Source organism: Ailuropoda melanoleuca, chromosome 1, assembly GCF_002007445.2.
Source record: "Ailuropoda melanoleuca isolate Jingjing chromosome 1, ASM200744v2, whole genome shotgun sequence".
Classification (NCBI taxonomy): domain Eukaryota; kingdom Metazoa; phylum Chordata; class Mammalia; order Carnivora; family Ursidae; genus Ailuropoda; species Ailuropoda melanoleuca.
The window spans coordinates 160,691,638-160,715,037 of record NC_048218.1 but is presented as its reverse complement, the minus strand read 5'-3'; the positions used below and the strand labels follow the sequence as shown (position 1 = coordinate 160,715,037).

The following is a 23,400-nucleotide window of genomic DNA, read 5'->3' as shown; positions in this document are numbered from 1 at the left end:
CCCTTTGTCCCCTGCTTCCACTGTTTGCCACAGCAGTTCTGGCATTTCTACTTCACTGCTTTTGCCAAATATCCAAAATCCATCCCAGATATGTCTTAGCACTGTCTCCTGAGGTATTAAATCATCTTCACAAAGCTAGATCCTGTAGTTTATTTGGGAGGGGTGTGTGTGTGTGTGTGTGTGTGTGTGTGTGTGTGTGTGTGTGTGTTGTGATTTAACCCTAGTTATTGGTCTGATGACCAAGATGGGAGGTGGGAGTAGATGCTGATGTTCTAGTTATCCATGCTGTGTAACAAATTACCTCAAAATCTAGCAGCTTAAAACAACAAAATTTATTATCTCACAATTTCTGTGAATGAAGAATTTGGGTGTGACTTAGCTCTGTGTTTCTGGCTCAAGGTTGCTCATGAGATTACGGTCAAGATGTTGCCTGGGACTGTAGTCATTTGAAGTATTATCTGGAACATCTGCTTCCAAGATGGCTAACATGGCCATTGGCAGGACATCTTAGAGGCTTGCTGGCAATTGGTTTCAGTTCCTTGCCTTGTGGATCTTTCCATAATGCTGCTTGAGTATCCTGACAACATAGCAGCTGGCTTCCCCCAGAGTAGGTGACCCCCCAAACCCTCCCCCCCAAAAAAAACCAAGAGGGAAATCACATGTCTTTTATGAGCTAGCCTCAGTAGTTACACTTGGGCACTTCTGCAATATTCTGTTGGTTTAAAAAGTCAGTTCCATTCAGAGCAATAGGAGGCTATAGAAGAATGGCTGTATCAGGAAACAGGGACCACTAGGGCCATCTTTGGGGCTGTCTACCACAGAGCAGTATGTGTTGTTTTTCAAGAAGAAGCTCTGCGTTGTCTTCAGGCAAGGGTGGAATGCTAGCCTTTGGCAGAAGGAGTGAACCAATTCTGCAGACCCAAAGTGTTTAGGGAAATCTGGAGATTTGAGATTTTTGAGTGCATCAAACAAGATGTTCCCATCCCAAGTCTCCAGGGTTCACCCTCCTAATCAGGGACCAGATTCTGATGTGGAATACCTTCTAGGCTGACAATTCCATCTCCTCTGGGGCTCTGCTATTCTTATAATTAAGCCCTGAGTCTGATACTCAGTTTTCTCTGCCTTCTGGCTACAGAATATGAGAGTTTCTTTATATGCTTCCAAGGAAGCCTTCTGGTATTAACATTTAACTTTAATTAGCAATTAATAACACTCAGTCTTCCGTTGTTTTTCTCCAGTGCATCTCTTCTTCCCGCAATAGGCATCTAATTCCATAGTCCTTAAGTTATTATCTACCCCCTCTCTGAAATGCTTGACACATTACACCTGCCAATGCCTTCCCTACTGCTGTTTCCTACACTACTTTACCTTAGAAAAGTTTTTAAATTTCACTACTCATGCATATCAGGGTCTAACAGTGCTTCTTCTCATCACTATGGACAAAGTCCTTGTTGTAGCCTATTTTAATGTCTGCTTTTCCAGACATCTCCTACACCAACCGTTGCCATAGAGGTTCACTAAGAAATAAACTTGGATTTGTATGCTAAAAGGAGGAAGTGCTTTTGTGAGTGAGGGAAATAAGATGGGACAGAAGGCGAAGTTGAACTGCAATGCAGTCACAAAAAAGGCATTAGTCGATCCCATGCTCTGGATGTGGGATGACCCTTGCAGAGTTGACCCTAGTTGATGCCGAAGTGCTGGGCCTTCATACCTCTGCATTTAACAGTCATTGGGTAGGGGCTGCTTCCTGGAAAGGATGAGAATTCAGACACTGCAGCTGTCTTCAGCTAAGGGTAATACCCTCAGAGAGACATCAGCCTAGAACTCTGAGCCACCCATAGTCCCAGCAGCTGGGGGAATGGGTGCCCTAATTCTAAATGGAGTGGTGGGTTTGGGTGGCACAATACAGCATCAGGCCTGAAATTAGGGTGAGACACATAAGGACTTTAGGGACAAAATTTAAGAAGGCACTCACTCTCAAGTGCCAACCTGCATGTGCACCACCCTGGGAGTGAGTGCCTCCTTAAATTATGTGCCTTGCTTGCCTCACCCTATTCCTGTCCCTGCACAGCACTCCCAATTGTGTGTAATGCACTTAATCCAGAGCCTGGCATATGGTGAGTGCTCAGAAATTGTTATTAAGTTGTCATTGCTCTTATTATCTCACAGTTCAGCACAGCTGGGTTGTGCACATAGCTTGAACCAGACACGTGACTGAGTGAAGCGACTTTTTAATCCTGGTTCTACCTTTGTTTGATGAGAAGGTGTCTTCTTTTTAAACTGGAAATGCCTTTCTAGAAGTTGGAACTATGGTAGACATGATTGGTTATATCCATAGCTCTTGCTAATAGAACTCCAAAATTTTGGGTGTCAGATAGTCAGATACGTCAGGGGAAACTGAAGCCCCTTGTCAGTCCTGGGAATAAATTCTAACTGGCCTGAGCCAGTCATGGTGGTCCTTTTCCTCTTGCCTGTGATTGACTTAAGCCTGGGTGTGTGATACGATTCTGGGCAATGAGATAAGGGGAGGTCTACTGCAGGCTTCTGGGAAATATTTTCCTCCTTGATGAAAAGAAACTCTCTTGAGGAACTATCCCGGGGATGTTACCAATACTTGACTCCTAGGATGCACATATCTTAGGCTCATGAGGGGAGCAACCTTCTTGGGATCATGAGGGGAGCCAGCCAACAGTTTTTGTTAGTAAGGGTTTTCTAGAGAAACAGATGAATAGGATACACATATAGGAAAAGATTTGTTGTAAGGAGTTGGCTCATGCAATTGTGCAAGCTGAGAAGTCCCATAACCTACTCTCTGTAAACTGGAAACCCAGGGAAGCCAGTGGTGTAATTCTGTGTAAATCCAAAGACCTCAGAACCAGGGGAACCAATGATATAGATTCTAGTTCAGGTTTCAAGGTCTGAAAACAAGGAATGCTGAGAGCAGGAAAATGTCCCAGCTCACGTAGTCAGGAAAAAATGGTCAAATTCTTCCTCTACCTCTTTGTTTTCTTCAGGCGCTCTAGGTATTGGCTGACAACCACCCACATTGGGGAGGGCAAACTGCTTTCCTGAGTTCATTGATTCAAATGTTAATTTCATCAAGAAATACCTTTACAGACATACATACAAATAAAGGTTGGCCAAATATCTGGGCACCCTGTGATCCAGTCAAGTTGGCACATAAAGTTAACCAGCACAAGCCCCGCCACTTTATCAAGTTGGCACCCACATGGATCTCCTTATACCATACTTAATATCCAAATAAAGACAATAACAAGGTCATAATTCTGTGTAACATGATATAACTATCCTGCATACAACTGAAAATGCACTAACCTCTTCCCTAGAAGAGGACGTAAAGTCCTTAAATGGTGTTTACTCTTTTTGAAATCTACAACTTAAGTACTATAACGTAGAATTAGCAATATTTAAATACTGCTATAAAGTCAATATATCTTATTTTACATAAGAGAGTAAGAGCGGAAAGAAAACAAAGATATATACACACACAAAAATGTATTCATGGCATAATGGAGGAAATGCTCATGACGATTACAGTCTTTGTTTCTGTAACTGGTTATGTGGTCGTAGCTGGTATTTATAATTACCTTCTTTCTCTACCCATTCTGCATTCCCTTTACCTTCAGCAAGCACCTCAGCTGATCATGGTTCTTTACCTAGTGAGGTGACCCAAACCTTTATTCCTCAAGAGTCTGGGCCATTAGTAGTTCTGGCTGGATTGGGTTGTTGTAGTTTTTCATTGGCCTTAATCACTGGACTGGGTAATACTAAGAGATACCCTAAGGGATTACCCTGGATTCCAGATACACTCTTCCTTATTTCCATGCTGGAGTAGCAGTCCAGTTCCCCCCGTCAAAACAGTAACGCCTTATCTGCCTGTTGATTTCAAGGCGTGGGGAGTCCAAATTGGCTGGATGGCACTTCTACATCAATGAAATCATTGCTGTTTCTCTTGTTGGAAGTGTCCCTCTCTGTGGAACTAAGATCTGTAAGCTGGTAGAACATAGGGTTGTGGGAGCAGAAAGCTGTTCTTATTTCCACACCTTGATTCCTGGATCCATGAACCCTGGCTATGTGAGAAATAGCAGCATATATTGACTGAGAGCATATATAGCCTTCTGAGGAACTTTGCTTCAGCCTTCCAAGGTATTGCCACCAAGCCGGCACTGTAACTGAGTCTTCAAAAGGCAATTCTAATGTTCTATGAAGCCAGCTGCTTTAGGGTGGTGGGGAACATGGTAAGATCAGTGAATTCCATAAGCATGGACCCACTGTCAAATTCCTTTTGTTGTGAAATTATGTCCTTGATCAGAAACAGTGCTATCTAGAATACCATGACGATTGATAAAGCATTCTGGAAGTCCATGGATGGTAGTCTGGGGAGAAGCATTGCATGCAGGGAAGGCAACTCTGTATCCAGAGTGTCTATTCCAGTAAGAACAAAACACTGTCTCTTCCATGATATAATCAGCCCGCCACAGGGGAGCTGGCTGATTACCTCAGGGAATGGTGCCGTACAGGGGACTCAGTGTTGGCCTCTGCTGCTAACAGATTAGGCGCTCAGTGGCAGACTTAGCCAGGTCAGCCATGGTGAGTGGAAGTCCATGTTGCTGAGCCCATGCATAGCCTCCACACCTGCCACTATGGCCCATTGTGCAATGACAGGGTGACTGGGGAAAGAGACTTACTGGTGTTCACAGAGTAGCTCATTCTGTCCATTCGATTATCAAAATCTTCCTCTGCTGAGGTTACCCTTTGGTAAGTATTTACACGGGGCACAAGTGTCTTCTGTCTATTCAGAGAGTTCAAGGCCTTCAAGGCTTGCTTGGGCCTGATCACATATACACCATTTCTGTTTGATAATGGCACACCCAGCTTTATGGCTTGCTCAGTTAGATAACACCCAGTTCATGATGGGAAGCTTAGGTTGCCTGGTAACTTGGTGGTCCATGGTTAAGCACACAGTCTCTGCTAAGGCCCAGTAGCTGGCCAAGAGCTGTTTCTAAAAAGGCGAGAAGTTATCTGTGGAGGGCTGTAGGATTTTTTTCCAAAGTCCTAAGAATCGTCACTGCAATTCATGGGAGCCTACCAGCAGCTCAAAACAGCATCCTGAACTGCCATGGACACTTCAGGCATCACTGGAACTGCCGGGTCACGTGGCCCAAGTGGCAGAGAGCCTGCACAGCAGCCTGAGCCTGTCACAAAGCCTTCTCTTGTTTTGGGCCCCACTCAAAACTAGAAGCTTTTCAGGTCACTCAGTAAGTGGGTCGCAGTAACACTCACATGAAGAATGTGTTGCCTCCAAAATCCAAAGAAGCTCAGTAGGCCTGATGCCCCTTTCTTGGTTGTAGGAGGGGCCAGATGTAACAACTTACCCTTCACATTCGAAGGGATATTTCAACACGCCCCACACCACTGGATCCTTACAAATTTCACTGAGGTAGAAGGCCCCAGAATATTAGATTTATTTCCCACCTTCTGGTATGCAAATATATTACCAGTTGGTCTGGAGTAGTTGCTACTTCTTGATCACTAGGTCCAATCAGCACAATGCCATCGATACAATGGAGCAGAGTGGTATCTTACAGAAGGGAAAGGTGATCAGGATCCCAGGGCTGGATATACCTCTGAGGTAGGACAGTGAAGGTATAATCCTGGCCTTTCCAGCTGAAAGCAAACTGTTTCTGGCGGGCATTGTGGACAGGGGTAGAGAAAAGGGCATTTGCCAGATCAATAGCTGCAGACCAAGTACCAGGGGATGTGTTAAATTTGTTCAAGCAATGAAACCACATCTGTACAACAACTATAATTCAGGTCACCACCTGGTTAAGTTTACATTAATCCACTGTCATTCTCCAAGATCTATCTGTCTTTTGCACAGACCAAATAGGAGAGTTGAATTGGGATGTGGTAAGAATCACCACCCCTGCATCCTTCAAGTCCATGATGGTGGCACTGGTTTTTACAATCCCTTTAGGAATGCAGTATTGCTTCTGATTTACTATTTTACTATTTTTCTTAAGTAGAGTCAGTTCTAGTGGCTTCCACTTCATTTTTCCCACCATAGTAGCCCTCACTCCACAGGTCAGGGAACCAATGTGGGGATTCTGCCAACTGCTGAGTATATCTATTTCAATTTTAGAGTCTGGAACTGGAGAAGAAATCACAGGATGGGTTCAGGACCCACTGGGCCCACTGTGAGAGGGACCTGTGCTAAAACTCCATTGATCACCTGACCTCCATAAGCTCCTACTCTGACTGGTAAGCCTCAGTGACATTTGGGTCTCCTGGAATTAGTGTTGGTTTGGAGGGTGTTTCTGAAAAGTCTGATGATTTTCTCCAATGCACATATACCCCGGGTCCCTCTGGGTAAGGTTGGGAGAAAGATTAGAGGTATCAATTTTTGGTAGTATGCCAAGGTCCTTCCTCAAGGGCAATGAAGACTTCCCTTCATCTCCTTCATTTCTAGGTCTATAAACAAATCTGGGAATTGACTGAGGGACCATGACCCTCTGTTTTTATGATTCAGGTTGGACTTTAATTCAGTTGACATAGAACTTTTCTGCTTATACAGATCAAGTAAGAATTTAGTAAATTTCCTATCTTACTTCTAGGAACACCAAGATCAAGTAGTTAATGCCATAGATTTGCATGTGTCAGACTGTTCTGATTTCTGCTTTGATTCTGCTGTCCATTATCATGCGCACCTTGCCTTTGGCTGTTGAGTGCTGCCACTTAGATCCTGCCACTTCAGGGTCCAATTACTCCCATTGAATTTTGGTTTCCCAGTTGAGTGGCTGCTGTTCCCACTCTAAGGTCTGGCCTACAGAGAAGAGTAATCATGGAGCCCTTCAAGGATTCTGGGGCTCCCCTCACAAACCTATTTCTTATTCCCCTCTCACAGTCTTGGTGAAAGGTATGTCTCTTCACCTTCCCAGTGAGTGGGTGAGTAGGTCCTAAATGACAAATCCACTATAATGTTGCAATCTCTCTGCCTTTGTTAAATCAAGCAGGTCAGGCATTTCTAATTCACTCACCATGAGCCACCTTTTCGTGCATGTTTCAGCCAACCAAACAAACTGTTAGGGCCCTTTCTAACTCCCCAAGTTGCAGCATTAAATGTTGAACCTCTGCTTAATGAGCCCATATCCATGTATTTGGCCCAATCTAACTTTATGGTCCGTCCACCATTATTCCACATCCTTTGTATCCATTCCTACTAAATGTTCCTCTCATTTCTATCTATATAAGTTAGAAAACTCAAGTCTTTTGTGATATAGTACACTTCTTCACTTCCCCGTAAGGAAGAAGCAAAGACAAGTGGTGGAGGGGATTACTGAGGAGAATCAACATTGCCTTGCTTGGCAAGTGCTCAGAGGGGGCCATTACAGGTTCCTTGGGCAATGCAGAGTTAATCCCCTCAGAAGTGGAAGGCCTGTACCACTAACGGTGGGGAAGCCTATTCCACTGGCAAAGAAGAGTCATCAGAATTTAGGAGTACAGGGGGCGCCTGGGTAGTGCAGTTGTTAAGCGTCTGCCTTTGGCTCAGGGCGTGATCCCGGCGTTATGGGATCCAGCCCCACGTCAGGCTCTTCCACTGAGAGCCTGCTTCTTCCTTTCCCACTCCCCCTGCCTGTGTTCCCTCTCTCAGTGGCTGTCTATCTCTGTCACATAAATAAATAAAATCTTTAAAAAAAAAAAAAGAATTTAGAAGTCCAATGTCCCTGTCTTCATCAGGGTCTTCCTAAATGTCCCTACCCCCATTTACAGGATCCCATTCTTCCCCAGTCAATGCCCTCACTTAATAGTAGACCCCTGAGAGTCTGAGGGTTGAATTTCTGTTATAATTCAACCAGTCACAGGAGGAAGTTCTACATTTTATTTTAAACAATTTCAGCCCTGCAGCTACAAGAAATAGGGTTCCCTTCGTGGCACACATAAAAGCTCTTAGGTCATTTATGTGGTGCTTGAGCTGGGAATTCAAATCCCTAAACTCATGCTCAGGGATTAATTTATTACCTGTAAACAGTTTATAATTTACATCAATTAGCAGGTTTATTGTATAGTGTCTTTATCAAAATAGCAAAACTGGTTCAGAGTATGACCCAGATTCGCTTCAGGCCTTACTTGCCTGGAAGCACAAGGAAACTTGCATTTTCACCTTCAGTCTTTGAATAATCCCGTTTTGTTTATCCTTTAGAAAGTAAACCGCAGAAAGAGACTGGAATGAGGAAATGGAAAGCTGACCAGAGAGGCTAGACAGCTTCTTGTTCCTGCCACTGGTCTGGAGGTCCTTGCACCAGAAGACAGGTACCTGTACTACAAGAACAGTAGTTCCAGTGGGGCGGGTGCGTCACAGTAAGTTTCAGAAGAAGGCACTGAAGTGATAGGAAATGACCAGATACAGATTAGCGAGCAGACTTGAGAGATTAAGGAGAGAGTTTACAAGAACTTCAGGGGTTTAGCCTTGGGTCACTGTTCCCCTGGAATATCTATTAGATGTTACTGCTCTGCCTGTGGGCGACTCTTGACAGTGAGGTTCCATCCAACTGAGCCAGCCACTCCTGAACTTGGTGGTGCTGTGGGCTGACACTTTTGTCACTGCATCTCTCTGTCTCACAGGTGACCATCTTCTGTGGTATCTGTTCAGCTCACAAGCCAGTACAGTAAATTCCCCATTCTAGGAATGGGTCCCTCTCCCCCATTAGGTCCACAGGCAGTCAGGGATTGCTGACAGATCCTGGCCATGGCTGACTGGTGCAGGGCTGGGCCCCTGATCCAGATCAGAGCCGTCATTTCCTCTGTTGGGAACTTGTAGTCATGACCATGAGAGATGGGCATTCTCTATAAATCCATCTGTAATGTGTAAACTTGGAAGCTGTGGGGTGGCCATCTTCTACCTACCATGAACACAAATAAGCAAAAAAGGCCAGTCTGCAGAGATGAAAAGACAATTTTCTCCTTGCTTCCAGTCTGAGCTTTTCCCTTGAACATCTGTTATACATTTTATCTTTGTCCCTCACTCGGTTACTGTCACATCCGGGCTTGCATTGACATTACTGTTCTGTACACGTATTGCTTTTCTTCCCAAGTGTATTTATTCTAAAGGCTTTCGCTCCCGTGACTTAGCACTTGATCTTATTTACAATCAGCAATTAGAATCCCCTAGATTGGTACAAATGCCATTATTTGAGCCCACAAAAGTAGTGCTAGAGCAGAGAGCAGAGTAGCTGTGATGCCTGGGATTTGAGAAATACTCTCATTTTACCAAAGGGGCCCATTATTCTCCCATTCACAGGTTTTGTGTTTCACTGTGTGTGCATTTATCCTCTCTGCCTTTGTTCTGTTCTGGTCTTTGTGTATGCCCTTGCTCTTGCACTTTCTCTGTAAGCTGTGTTGCCAAGAAACAAGGAAAGGCCAAAACTCTCAATGGGAAACTCAGTGTTAATAAGAAAAGGGGAAGGGAAATTTGGCAGAGATCAGGTGTGCAATGGGCCTGCTTAAATCTATACCAGGAATGATGTTTTGACAGCTACAAGAAGATCAAGGAAATTGGGAAGGTGCATCAGTGACTAGGGTAGTGAGGTTATTCTGTGTCAGGAGTTTTAGAGTCACCAGAATGGAACTGGTACACAGTCTTGACCTCAGCACAGACTCAGTCCTATGTCATAGTGGTTTTGATTCAAGCAGAGGCTTTGAATCACAATGAAGAGTGGTTTGGGAACCTTGGAATTTGACACATGCACTTATTACCAGGATGGCGGGTGTTTAGATTCTTATTTTTTAAGTTATTACAGTATTTAAATCTAGAATTATTTGAGATGGAAATCAGACTATTGGATCCATCTGTATCACTGGTATCCACCTAAATACCTTAATTTGCCATTATTTCTAAAATTTTTAAGATTATTAAAACAAATTATACTTGTGTTTTGTTTTTTTCTGGTAGAATTACCTTCTCACTGGCTATCACCCTGCTTTATACAGTGTGTGTTAAATACGTCCTTGCATCTCTGTGTGAATGAATATCTACGTGCTAATTTAGAAAAGTACTTCTCCAATTTAAATGTGCCTTAGAATCATCCAGTGATCTGGTTAAAATGCAAATTCTGATTCATTTCCTAGGCCTGGGTGGGGACTACACTACTGGTCCATGGACTGTATTTTGAATAGCAAGGACTTAGAAGACTGGAAAGAAAGAGCTGCATCCAGATGAATGCCTTTTGGTGTTTTTCCTTTTGTGTCCAAGTCAGTGGTAAGGTGAGTTAAGCAGTGACTGCAGATGGCACTCCGGACATGAGTTCTACTCTTGATCCTGTCACTAATTAGGACTTTGGGCAGATCACTCACCCTCTTGGACTTCAATTTTCAGTCGTATAAAATTAGGGAATAGGGCTGAATTATGCTTCCAGCTGTCCTGAGGAACTTTATAGCTCTGCAGAGGTGCCTGAGGGATCCCCCAAGAAAAGTGTGGGGCTAGTGTGAAGAGGAAGAGGAGCAGTAAAGGCAATGGAGAGAGAACCATTATTTAGAAAGATAGGAGAACAACTAGGAATGTGTCCTGTCCCTAAGAAGGTGGCTCTAAGAAAGATGCAGTGGTGGATCCCGTCAAATGCTTTTGTTTAATTATCATTCAACACAGTATTAAAGGCCAGTATGGTTCCCACTTCTGGGATTTTAAGGCACTCATTGTTTTAAAGAAGTCTGAAAATCAATTCTGGACTTGACTTCTTACTGGTGGGATCTAGAGGTCTTAAAATCATCCTTCATGGCAGAGGAGGAGGGGCGAGGGGGAGGGAAATACCAACTGAACAAGTCAGCAGCTACCAAAGCTACCCTGCTATCCCTGGGAACCGATCTACTCTCCCTCCTCCCCTCTGGTTTCCCAGTGGTCTTTTTTCCCAGTGCCTCCTTGGGAACAGGGAGATGACTGATTCATTCAACTACCACTCTTGAGCAGAGCTCCAAGGGCTACTGATCACCCAGGTCTGACCTGGGTGAGACATACATGCTGAGATTGCTTTTATGTCTCCTATTTCCAGGAAAGAGAGAAGGGGAGGGAGAAAGGAAAATTTTCCAGTGACACATATTTATAGTACAAAACCATTTTTTCTCATCCAAGACCGATTAGAATCACCTGTAGTGCTTTAACAGCATACCTACCTACATCTGATTTAATTGGTTTGAGGAGGGGCTCGGGCAGCACATCTGTTTCCAAAGTTCCCCTGATGATTCTAATGTGCAACCAGGGATGAGAACTGGTTTAACCCCAAGGCTCAACATTTCCCCTCTTCTTTCAGTGAGTTTATGGGCAACTTGCCCTGAATCTAGAACTTCAAGGTAAGAAAACTGTGACCGATGTGGATTATTTAAAGGTCATCTTGATCTGAATAGAACAGTTAACTTTCTGTTCAAAAGTGATGTGTTCCCAGGCTCCTGCAATGTTTCAGCCTCTGTAGCCTCAGGTGAGCAAATGGTTTTGTTGGGGGACTCCAAGACAGAACAATGGTTTTTAGGTAGCAGGGGCTTCAAATTGGTGTTCCAGGGACCCACCTGTGCCTCCCCTAACTTCAGCACACATAGTATGTCTTAGCTAAGCATAAGCTCCCCGGATGGCAGGGATTACATCTGGCCGGTTGTGCCAGACAATGGGCAAATGTGCTGGAATCTTGCTGCTATAATTTTTTGCTTAGGAGTGGAATTCAGAGCCAGATCTCATGGACCCCGAAACTAGGTTCCACAGTGGGGCTCAAGCATTGTATACTATGACCTCGTTCAACTGTGGTGTTCTCTCTTTTTCTACTACCTTATCTCTCCTCATGATTTTGAAGGGAATCAGAATATACCACCCCAAAATATTCCAGTTTGGCATAAAAGTTATTTTGAGCTAAAGACATTTGAGATTCAACAGATGTAGAAAGAAACCTTTCTGGAGCTGCTTTTATCTGACTAAAAGCAGAAACTCCTGAGAATTAGGAACTGCCATCAATCCCCTCTCCTGGGGAAGTTTTATGGCCATGAAGAGGATGAAAACTTGGTACTAAGATGAACCTGCACAAAAAACCTTGCTGGGATAACCTTTATCTTCCATTAATTTCCTTTTTATATTTATTTTCCCATAGTTTGCAATCCCCAGAAGCCCTGAAAACCTTTTCCTTTGTCTTGTTACATCTCTACAATTCATCATTCTTTGTTATAATTGATGTGTAAGCTCTCAGGCCTATCCACTTCTTTGGTTCTTCACATTGTTTCTAAGAAGGCCCTCGTGTTACATAAAAATCAGCATCAAATGAAATTTGCGTGTCTCTTCTCCTGTCAACCTGTCTCTTGTCAGTCTAATTCTCAGGACTCCAGTCAATGAGCCTAAGAGGGAAGAGGAAAAAGATTTTTTCTTCCTCTACACTTTCAACTGTGACTGCCAACAGCTCTCAAGCCTATAGGTCTCTCCCAGTTTTTGACTCATAACCTGTTGGAAAGCTATAGCTGCATAGTTCATGGGCTCCCTCAAAACTCAACATTTACAAAACCAAACTCATTGTCTGTTTCTCAAAGCATTTTCCTTTTCTCACCACTCCTATCTCATTCCTGTCTCAGCTCTATGCACCTCATCAATTGGGCTAAACTTATCAGTCACCTACTATGTGCCGTCCATTGTTCCAGCCATTGTACATACAATGACAAATAGGCCAGACAAGGGCCTGCTTTATGGAGCTTGCATTTTTGTGGGGAGAGAGATGATAGTGAAGAAATAATTCTACCTTCAGGCAACAGGCAAGCTATGAAGAAAGTAAAGGAATGGGAGAGAGTGTGATGGAGAGGCTACTTTAGGAAGTGTGATCAGAGAGAGCCTCTCAGAGGTGCTACTTGAATGATAAGGGCCATGGAAAGTAGGAGGGGAGGTAATTGTTTGATATAAAGGGAACTGCAAGTGTCTGGCCCCTGAGAATGTTTGAAAAAGTCTAAGAGACCAAGGAGAGATGAAGGGAGCCGTATCATGGTGGACTGGTAGGACATGGTAGACAGGTTGGATATAATTGTGTTTTATTTAGTCCAACTCCTTTATCCACACCTTCCTTTTCACTCTCCTAGCTGTACCCTTTGTCAGGATCTTGTTATACCTCATCTGGACAATTTATCTTCTCAGGCTCTGCATGAGAGCCTTTTCTAACTCTTCCTCCTCCTCAGGCTCCTTAGGTGGCTCTTTTCTTTCTCATCCTCATCCCTTAATTCTCAGCAGACCCCAGGCTTCTCTTCTTTCTTTTCCTGGGGCACCACCCTAGGCCAGCATACCACAGCTTCTGTTTTGGCCCTGAGAAGGAGTGTGTCTGGTTAATCATCTTCCTCAGATCTTGGCATATTGTTGTAATGAAAACTGGCAAGTCTCTCATTTGATAGAAGAATTGATTTCCTCTTTACCTCACTTTCATTCCTCTTTCCCACCCCCAATTTAATTGTATTTTTTTAAAAATGGACATGTTCTTGTGAAATGGGCATTTTTATTTGTGTGCATTTCTTTTAAAATTTGTAAATGATATTGTTCTTTATATCATTCTCTTCCTTGATTTTTCATTAAGCTTTGTGTTTTTAAGATCTGTCTGTGGGCGCGGTTGGGGCGTCTGCCTTCGGCTCAGGGCGTGATCCCGGCATTATGGGATCGAGCCCCACATCAGGCTCCTCCGCTATGAGCCTGCTTCTTCCTCTCCCACTCCCCCTTTGTGTTCCCTCTCTCACTGGCTGTCTCTATCTCTGTCAAATAAATAAATAAAACCTTTAAAAAAAAAAAAAAAGATCTGTCTGTGGGCCTATGTATTTCTAATCTGTTGCTTCTAAGAAATGATGGTATTTCATGGTGTACACATTATTCAAAGTGGGCTGGGTTATGTTGAAGTGACAACGCCAAAATCACAGTGCCTTAACACATACAAGTGTGTTTCCCATTCATGCAGAATCCTCTGTGGGTCTGGCAGTTCATCCAGGCAGCTCTTTCAAGCTGTGATTCAGGGATCCTCACCACTTGTATTTCATAGCTGTGGCACTAGGAACATCCCTCCTAGGGTTGCTGAGGCAGGGAAGGAGAGAGAGTGGAAAATTCATACCCGCTACTATGTTCTTCAGATTGGGACACGTGTCACTGCCACTCACAATGCATTGACCAAAACTATTATATGACCCTAGCCAACTGTGTTGCAGCTGGGAGATGTAGGGTGCACATGGGTAGTCAGTGAGCTCTAAATGTCTCTGATACAGAGAGCATCCATCATATTTTATCTACATACTGTCCTGGGGGTGGGCATCCATCTCTCAACCACCACAAACAGTGCTGCAGTGAATATCTTTGGTTTATATCCACATAAACCAAGGTGAGAATTTGTGGTCAGTTGAAAGGCCCCCCACAAGATATATCCACATCCTAGCCCTCAGAACCTGTGAATATGAACTTATTTGGAAAAAAGGGACTTTGCAAATATGATTATTAAAGAGCTCAAGATGAGATCATCCTATATTATACAGATGGGCATGCCCCAGATCCAATGAAAAGTATCCCTATAAGAGATAGAAGAGAAGAAGACACAGACAAAGAGGAGAAGGCCATGTAAAGACAGAGGCGGATCTCGGAATGATGCAGCCACAGCCAAACACCTGGAGCCCCCAGAGACAAGGAAGGGTTCTCCCTCTAGATCCCTTAGAGGAGGAGCACAACCTTGATTTTGGACTTCTGGCCTTCAGAACTGTAAAAGAATAAATTTCCTTGCCCTAAGTCACTAATTTTGTGTTACTTTTTAGGGCAGCCGTAGGAAACTAGCACAGATTTTGTGACTTGGAGGTTGGGTGATGCTATAACAAATAGCTGAAATAGTGGGAATGGCTGTAGAACTGGGTAATGAACAGAGGCTAGAAGAATGTTGAGGCTCGTTATAAATAAAGACATGAAATAAAGACATGCACTGGGTGTTATACACAAGTAATGAATCATGGAACTTTACATCAAAAACTAGAGATGTACTGTATGGTGACTAACATAATATTATAAAAATTATTATAAAGAAAGAAAGACAGACATGAGCAGCACAGTGGAGAAAGTAGCTGTGGTCCGAGCGGATACATATATTGCCATGTATAGAATACTGTTAGGAAAATGGACATTAAAGGTGCTTCTGGCAAAAGCTCCAAAGGAAATGAGGGAGATGTATTGGAAACGGGAGCAAAGATTATCCTTGTTACATGGTGGTAGAAAACTTGGTCAAATTGTGTTTTCTTTGTTGTGTGGAAAGCAGGATTTGTAAACTATGAGCTTGGATATTTAACTGAGGAGATTTCTAAGCAAAGTGTTGATGGTGCAGCCTGGTTTCCCCTTGTTGCTTATGGTAAAATGTGAGAGGAAAGATAAACTGAGGAAGGAACTATTAAATAAAACGGAACCAACACTTTGATTGGGCAGACTCTCAGTCTACCCGGACTATAAAGGATGCTGAAATTAGGAAATTCACTGTTGGAAAGTGTGCTCTAGAGTGAAGGCTGAGGGTGTGGCAGGACAACATTTTGCTGAAGAAATTAGCCATGTGACTCGTGGATTCACTCAGCTATCACAGCAGAAGCTAGGGATAGAGGTAGTGTTATGCAGGAAAGATCTGTCTTTCTTGACAGATAAGAACCTTCTTGTCTAATGGTATGGACCCATGTGACATATACAGGAGACCCACAAGGCTTTTGAGGACGTTAGATCAGAGAAACACTACCAGCTTGGATCGAAAAGAACAGTGATGGGATGAAATGAGAGAAGGCTATCAGACTTCCAGAATTCTACAGGACAGACAGAATTGGCTGATAGCACTACCTGACTACAGATACTTGGGACCCTGCAAGAAAAAGGGAGAATGACTGTGAGGTGCCATTGTAGGCCCAGAAGACAGGGCCACCAGGGGCCCAGAGGGTGGAATCGCTGCAGGCCCAGGGGACAGGGCTCCCATGGGCCCAGAGGGTGCATTGAGTCATGGAGGATTATTCTCAGGCTTGAAATTGAAAATGAAATTTGCCCTGTTAGGTTTTGACTTTCTTGGGACCAGTGGCCCCTTTATTCCTTTCATTTTTTCCTTTTTGGAGTGGGAATGTCTATCCTATAACTGTCCAAAATTGTATTTTAGAAGCAGATAACCTGTTTTCTAGTTTCACAGATCCATAGGTGGAGAGGAATTTCCCCCAGGATGGACCATACTTCCAGTTTTACCCATACCTGATTTAGATGAGGAGATTTGGAACTTTTCCAGTTGATGATACTTAGATGAGATTTTGAACTTAGAGTTGATGCTGAAATGGGTTAAAATTTGGGGGGAATGTTGGGATTCGGATGTTGAATATATTTTGCATGTGGGAAGGACAAACTCTTGGGGACCAGAGAGTGAACTGAACTGGGTTGAATAACATCCCCCAAAATCATATCTACCTGGAACCTGCGAATGTGATGTATTTGGAAATAGAGTCTTTGCATATGTAATCAAGTTAAGACAAGGTCATACTGGATTAGGGTGAGCTTTAAATCCAATGACTGGTATCTTTAGAAGAGACAGAAAAAGAAAAGATACAGAAAAAGAGAAGCCCACATGAAGAGAGAAGCAGAGACTGAAATTATACAGCCAAGAAACACTTGGAGCTACCAGACTCTGAAACACGCAAGGAAGGGTTCTCCCCTGTAGCCTCTGAAGGGAATAAGGCCCTACTGAACTCCAAAACTGTGAGAGAATAAAGTTTTGTTGCTTTAAGCCACCAAGTTTAGGGTACTTTGTTAAGGCAGCCCTAAGAAACTAATACAGATGTTGACCCAGAAGTATGAATGTACTTCATTTGATCATCTGCCAGAATGCTCTCCAGACTATTTGTACCAGTTTATACTCCCACCAACAGTATATAGAAGTTCCTACGTTTCTGCTGACATTTGGCATCATCCAGCTTTTTAATTTTAACTAGCCATATAGGCATAAAGCAGTATCTTATCATTCCTTCAATTTTCCATTTCCCTGATTACCTTTATTTTGAGTATCTCATGGTATGCTTATTAGCATTTGGGATTTATCTTTTGGAAACTGCCTGTTCATACCTTTTGTTGATTTTTCTACTGGGATTGCTTATTGACCCTCAGAAATTTCATATATATTCTACTTAACAGTCCCTCATTGGTTTTAGACATTGAAAATATCTTTGTCCACTTTTTTAGCTGTCCTTGAACAGAAGTTTTGAATTTGTTGCACTTTCTCTGTTTGCCTTTATCCATGCCAAACAGCACTGTAACCCCTTTTACTGGCTTTGTTGTAGTTTACTAAGTGATGTGATAATGTCTGTTAGATGACTTGTTCTCTGTTCACTTGCTCTTCAGCTGTTGTACATTATTTTTTTTTCTGAAACCAGCCAACTGTGCAATCATGTGTTTAGCAAAAATCAGAACCGGGAATGGCAGGCCTTATTTTATAACAGAAAAACTGCAACTAATCAGGAACATTTGGGACTTCAGCACATTTCCTTACAGTTGGGCTGTTCACATGTGGATAAGATGTAGGGTTGGGCTAGAAGTTACATCCCTCTCATTTCATGGCTCTCTTTGGGGACCTGCTGAGACATATGAGGGCAAGTGACAAACAGCTCTTTAGCCAGTAGTGTGAGAGCAGGTGGGTCTAATCTCATGGGGGTATTTTGAGGGGTGAGTGTTCACTGAATCATACAATGTGAGAGCTGGAAAGGACCTCTGGGATCATCCAGTTCTACCCCCTCATTTTACAGATGCAGGAACTGAGACCTGGGGAAATAAAGGGGCTTGTCCAAGTCGTTGGGCTGTCAGTGAATTGCTGAGACTAGAACACAGACCTCTTGACTCCCATTTTGTGTATTTCCATTTTTCTGCCTTCCCCACAAGGATGTCAGAAGTCTTTTTTTTTTTTTTTTTTTTGGAAGGCTCTGGATCAGAGCTGGAACTTAATCCAGGAAATCAGATGCCTCCAGAATTTGGACCCACTCAACCTCTCCAGCCTCACGTCTTGCCATTCTAGAATAGTCTGTCTCGTTCCTCCATTGTTTCATGCTCTACTCAGCTCTGAGCCTTTGCTCAGCTGCGGTCATGCACCAACATGCCTAGCATTCCCTTCCTTCTTCTTCCTGCCTGTCTCACCTTTCAAGTGCTCCTCATTTGAGGCTCTGTCCTACTTCCTCCATGCCACTGCCAACCAACATTATTCTCTCTCCCTTCTTTAGATTTTCATAACGCATCTACACAAATACAGTGGTATTCTGCTTTTTCCTGCAGTATTCCTGTTGTACAACTCACTCAGCAAGTCATTCAATGTCTCTGTGCCTCATGTAGTTTATTCACACACGCAAAAAAGAGTTGATCAAGATCATTTCTGAGGACGTTTCTATATCTAACATTCTACGTCTCCCTAAGATTTTAAACTACTGAAACAAAGGGACTCCGCCTTATATTTCTTTTCTAATTGCCTTAGTCTAGTGCTTCTCAATGGGGGACAATTTTGCTCTCCAGGAGACAGTTCACATTTGGGGCTATTTTTGGTTGTCATACTGGGGCAGGGAGGTCCTACTGGCATCTAATGTATAGAGGCCAGGGATGCAGCTAAATATTCTGCAATACACAGGACAGCCTCCCCCTACCCCCCAAATGGATTACCTAGCTCAACAGTTCAGGCGAGGTTGAGAAACTTTACCTTATTAGTCTCAAACCCAACACCATAAGCACACATTTATCTCTCAGTCAAAGACAAATGCCCTCATAAAAGGGATCCCATCAGATATGGAGTTGCCATGGGGGTGGGGGAGAAGAGAAAGTAGTGAGCACTTATGCAAAACTACTGCTAAGTGAGAGGAGAGAATCTAATTTTCCTTAGTCAAGAGGGAGAGGAGAGACTGCAGTAAAGAAGGAAATGCTGGATGGATGAAAACTGCAAGCTGAAAAGTTCTTTACTTTGTAGGAGGTGTTGATTTAAATAGCTCATCTTCTAGACATCTCTGGGGGACTACATGCAATTGTGGTAAATAGTGGTTATGATAATATTGGAACACATGAAGGAAACTTCTGGGAACTATAATTTATGTTGTCAAGAAGACGTGTGTTTATAATATCCTCATTCTTACCTTCCCCTGAAATAAAGTCTGGCTGATGAAAGGAGCTTTAATTTATAGATGAGGCAAGGAAGTTTGTTCCAGGGACTCTGAACTGTGGCATCCAAACAAAATCACAGCCTCTCTTTCTAGACCCTTACTCAGGGTTTTCTGGGGTTAGGGATGATGAATGACTATTGCTTTTGGTGTCTCCTCCCAGCCTTTGCCTTGGCTGTGTTTTCTAAATTCTCCCTCATCATGCCATGTTTGTCGTTCTTTTTAGGTTGCAACATACAAGAAAGCCAAATAGTTATTTCTTTGTCATCCATGCTGCCCGCTGTCCATTATTAAATAAATATAATAAGAAACATCCTAGATATATAAAATAGAGAGCTCTCCAGGAAGTTGGGATGCGGGCGGGGGAGGGAGGGAATCCTTGACCTAAAAATTCTTGAGAGGGACATCATTATTTTCAATCTCATATCTCAAACACTTGGCAGGAGATTGCGTTATTAGTTCTCCTGGCTACCAGAGGTATCTGGCAAGGTTTCTGTTTAGATTTCGCGTGGAGAAGAAATGCTTAAGTTAAACATTAAAATTCATGAGAATATTTCAGTTCCTTATAAACTCTTCTGATCAGTCACTTCAAGTGAGGTGTCATTTGTGGCTCCTCACCGAGGAAAAGCTCTCCTGAGGGGACTTCCAGCAGTTCATTTTGGGAGATCGCTGAGTCTATGCTCACGTGCTATGCATTGTAAAACAGGTCGAAAGATGTATGTTAGCAACATTCATGAAATTTTTTTTTATGGTTTAGGTTCCTCTCTGTTGCATAGGATTATAAACTGGATCCATGGAAAAAATGGGTGCTTCTCATCTCGTCATGCTTGAGTTTTACTTTTTTTCTCCAGATTTTCTAATACAAGAAAAATCAAGTCAGAGAATTGAAGCACCTCTTTCTCTTTTTAAAACTTTCCTGTAAAGGTCTTTGGGGAAATATTCGGGGACAAAGACTGTCAGTGTAACCAGTGCTGAGCTCTATGTATAATAGAGACTTGATAAATATGTATTACTGCTGCTGCTTCTGTGTTGATAGTTTGGTTTTTGTTTTTTGGGTTTTTTTTGGGTTTTTTTGGCAGATGAATTCATGACTTGTTATAAAATGATCTGGAAAACACATAGGAAGGAGTTATGAAAAGATAAAGCCTATAAGTGTGACTGCACATTTTTGTGGCCCAATCATCATTTCTATATTAGTCTGGAATTTTGGGTTTTGCATCCATTCTTCAAGGTTGCCTCTTTCACTTTTCTTCCTGCTTTTCCTGTATACCAAATGCAACTGAGTGTAAGAAATTTGAATTACCACCATAAGCCCCTCTGAGATTAATGCATGCATTGGTGGGCCCTCATTTGGGATCTTGTCCCTCTTCCCCCTTTTGTGATTATTTTTAAAATGTGATGCCAAAGAGTGTGTGCAGCTCTTTGTTTGGTTTCTGGTTTTGCTTTCATAGGTCTTTCATGCTTACTTGGCTGGGTGCAGCTGAGACGGGTTTTACAAGAAGCTACCAATAAAGCTCAGAATGGGAAGAGATGAGTAAACTCTTACTCTGAAGCCAGGGTTTGTGGAAAGAAACGAAGGGAGATCCCCTTTACACTTTATGAGAATGCATAGTTTAGCAAGGCTCAATTTGAAAGTGCTCCTGGTCCTGTATAGGAAGGCATGGCTCAGCTACTAGCTACCTTCTTGTACTAATTAGGAAATTGGTTTTGCTCACCAGTTGATTTTTGAGCATCTCACTGTGATTCTGCTCTTTCTGTGAATATGGAGGGTAACAACTTTTGCAAATAACCTGAAGAAGCATGTGGTAGGCAGTTTCTCACATGGGCCCTAAGACTCTGCACCTCTCCCTTCCATGTGGATGCTCTGTGTGATAAATATTTAGGACTTATGGGGCGCCTGGGTGGCTCAGTCAGTTAAGTGCCTGACTCTTGATTTAGGCTCAGGTCGTGATCTCAGGGTTGTGAGATTGAACCCCATGTCAGGCTCCACTCTCAGCAGGAAGTCTGCTTGGGATTCTTTCTCTCCCTTTGCCCCACCCCCCCTTCCTCTCTCTAAAATAAATAAATAAATAAATCTTAATAAATAAATAAATAAATAAATCAGTAGGACTCTGACTATGATGGATTTTACTCCGTGTTAGGGTATCTTATATGGCACAGCTGAATTTAAGGGAAATTATTTGGTAGGCCAGACCTAATTACATGAACCTTTTTTGTTTTTTTTTAAGACTTCATTTATTTATTTAAGAGAGAAAGAGAGCAAGGGCAGGGGGAGGGGCAAAGGGAGAGGGAGAAGCAGGCTCCCCACTGAGCAGGGAGCCTGACACAGGGCTTGATTCCAGGACCCTGGGATCATGACCTGAGCTGAAGGCAGACACTTAATGGACTGAGCCACCCTAGTGCCCCAACATGAACCTTTTAAAAACAGAGAGTTTTCTTGTTGTTTGCTTGCATTTCCCCAGCCAGTTGCAGAAGAAGGAGGCAGAGATTTGAAGCAGGAGACAGATTTGATGTATTTTGACTGACCTGAGAATGGAGGGGGCCACATCATAAAGAACGTGGGTGACCTCTAGGAGCTGAATGTGGTTCCCAGCTGACAGACCTCAGCCTACAGCCATAAGGAAATGAATTCTGCCAAAAAGCAGAGTTTGGAAAAGGCCACAAAGTTCTGGATGAGTGTGTAGTTTCACCCTACGCCTTGGTTTCAGCCAGGTGAGACCCTGAGCAGAGAATCTAGCCACAATGTCCAGACTGCTGACCTGTGGAAATTGTGAGATAATCAATTTGTATTGTTTTCAGCCACTAGTTTTGGGGCTTAAACTTTCCGTTCCACATAGCAATGGAAAACTAATATGAAGGAAAAGAAAGCCTTTGAGATAAGAAAGCAAAGTAAAACCAACACGCATATGTTTGGTTTTAGAACAGTTACTGTGATGGTTAATTATATGTTTCAAATTGACTAGACTATGGTGTCCAGTTAGTTGTTTGATCAAACCCTAGATAGATGTTACTGTGAAGCTATGTTGTGGATGCAGTTAACATTTATAACCAGTTGACTTTGGATAGAGGAGATTACCCTCCATAATGTAGGTGGCCTCACCCAACCAGTTGAAGGCCTTAAGAACAAAAACTGAGGTTTCCCAGAGAAGAAGGAAGTCTGCAAGTGTGCAGCATTGAAATCCTGCCTAAGTTATGGATTTCAGACTTGCCAGCCCCTACAATACCATGAGCCAATTCCTAAAAATAAATCGTTACATGTATCCTATTGGTTCTGTTTCTTTGGAGAACCTTAACTGATGCAGCCATAAGCTAAGGTGCCTTTAGGCCTCACGCAGATGGACGAGATATACTGGGCACTAATTTGAAGACAGCATGGGTACTTATTCAAAGGCAGCAGCTCAGACGCAGTGCCACAAATTGTAACTGCCAACAGCACTGATCTAATGCTGTCTAATCTTTTGATGCTTTTCAAAAGAAGCCAGAAATCCAGAATTTTACTCAAAATTGCCTGAATTCTAAATGTAGGTTACTAATTCAAAAACATATTTTTAAAAAACATTGAACCTACTACAAGGAAATCATCAAACATCCAGAATATGGGTTGTCCTGTAAGACACATCATCCTGGTTCCTTCTATAAGTCAAAGTCATTAAAACAAAACAAAACCAAAAAAAAAAACCAGGCTGGGGGACTGTTGTAGATGAGAAAGATTAGAAGACACTTGGCAAACCTGACAACCAAATGCAATGAGTGTCTTTGGAGCCAGTTTTGAAGAAAATCACCCATAATAGACATCTTGGGGACAGTTGTGGAAGTTTGAGTATGGACTGTATATTAGATGATATTAAGAGTTTCTAGTTGGGGCGCCTGGGTGGCACAGCGGTTAAGCGTCTGCCTTCGGCTCAGGGTGTGATCCCGGCGTTATGGGATCAAGGCCCCACATCAGGCTCCTCTGCTATGAGCCTGCTTCTTCCTCTCCCACTCCCCCTGCTTGTGTTCCCTCTCTCGCTGGCTGTCTCTATCTCTGTCATATTAATAAATAAAATCTTTTTAAAAAAATCTCTTAACTTCTTTCTTAAAAAAAAAAGAGTTTCTAGTTAACTTATTTGGGTGTGATAATGGTGTTGTGAATATATAGGGAGGTTCTTAAATTGTTTTAGAGATACATGCTGAGATACTTAGGCAGGAATGTCTGTAATTTACTTAAAATTCCTTTCTGTCTCT

The 23,400-nt window shown here is 42.8% G+C and overlaps 1 protein-coding gene across 1 annotated transcript in view; it reads left to right on the top strand.

Annotated features, from left to right (window-relative positions):
- LOC105238544 overlaps positions 1 to 23,400 on the top strand; it is a 188,705-nt gene that overhangs the window by 98,059 nt on the left and 67,246 nt on the right. The window contains exons 5-7 of the mRNA XM_034669085.1: positions 6,164 to 6,282; positions 8,222 to 8,331; positions 10,147 to 10,281. The gene's annotated coding sequence lies outside the window, so the exon portion shown is untranslated. The remainder of the gene's footprint in view (positions 1 to 6,163; positions 6,283 to 8,221; positions 8,332 to 10,146; positions 10,282 to 23,400) is intronic.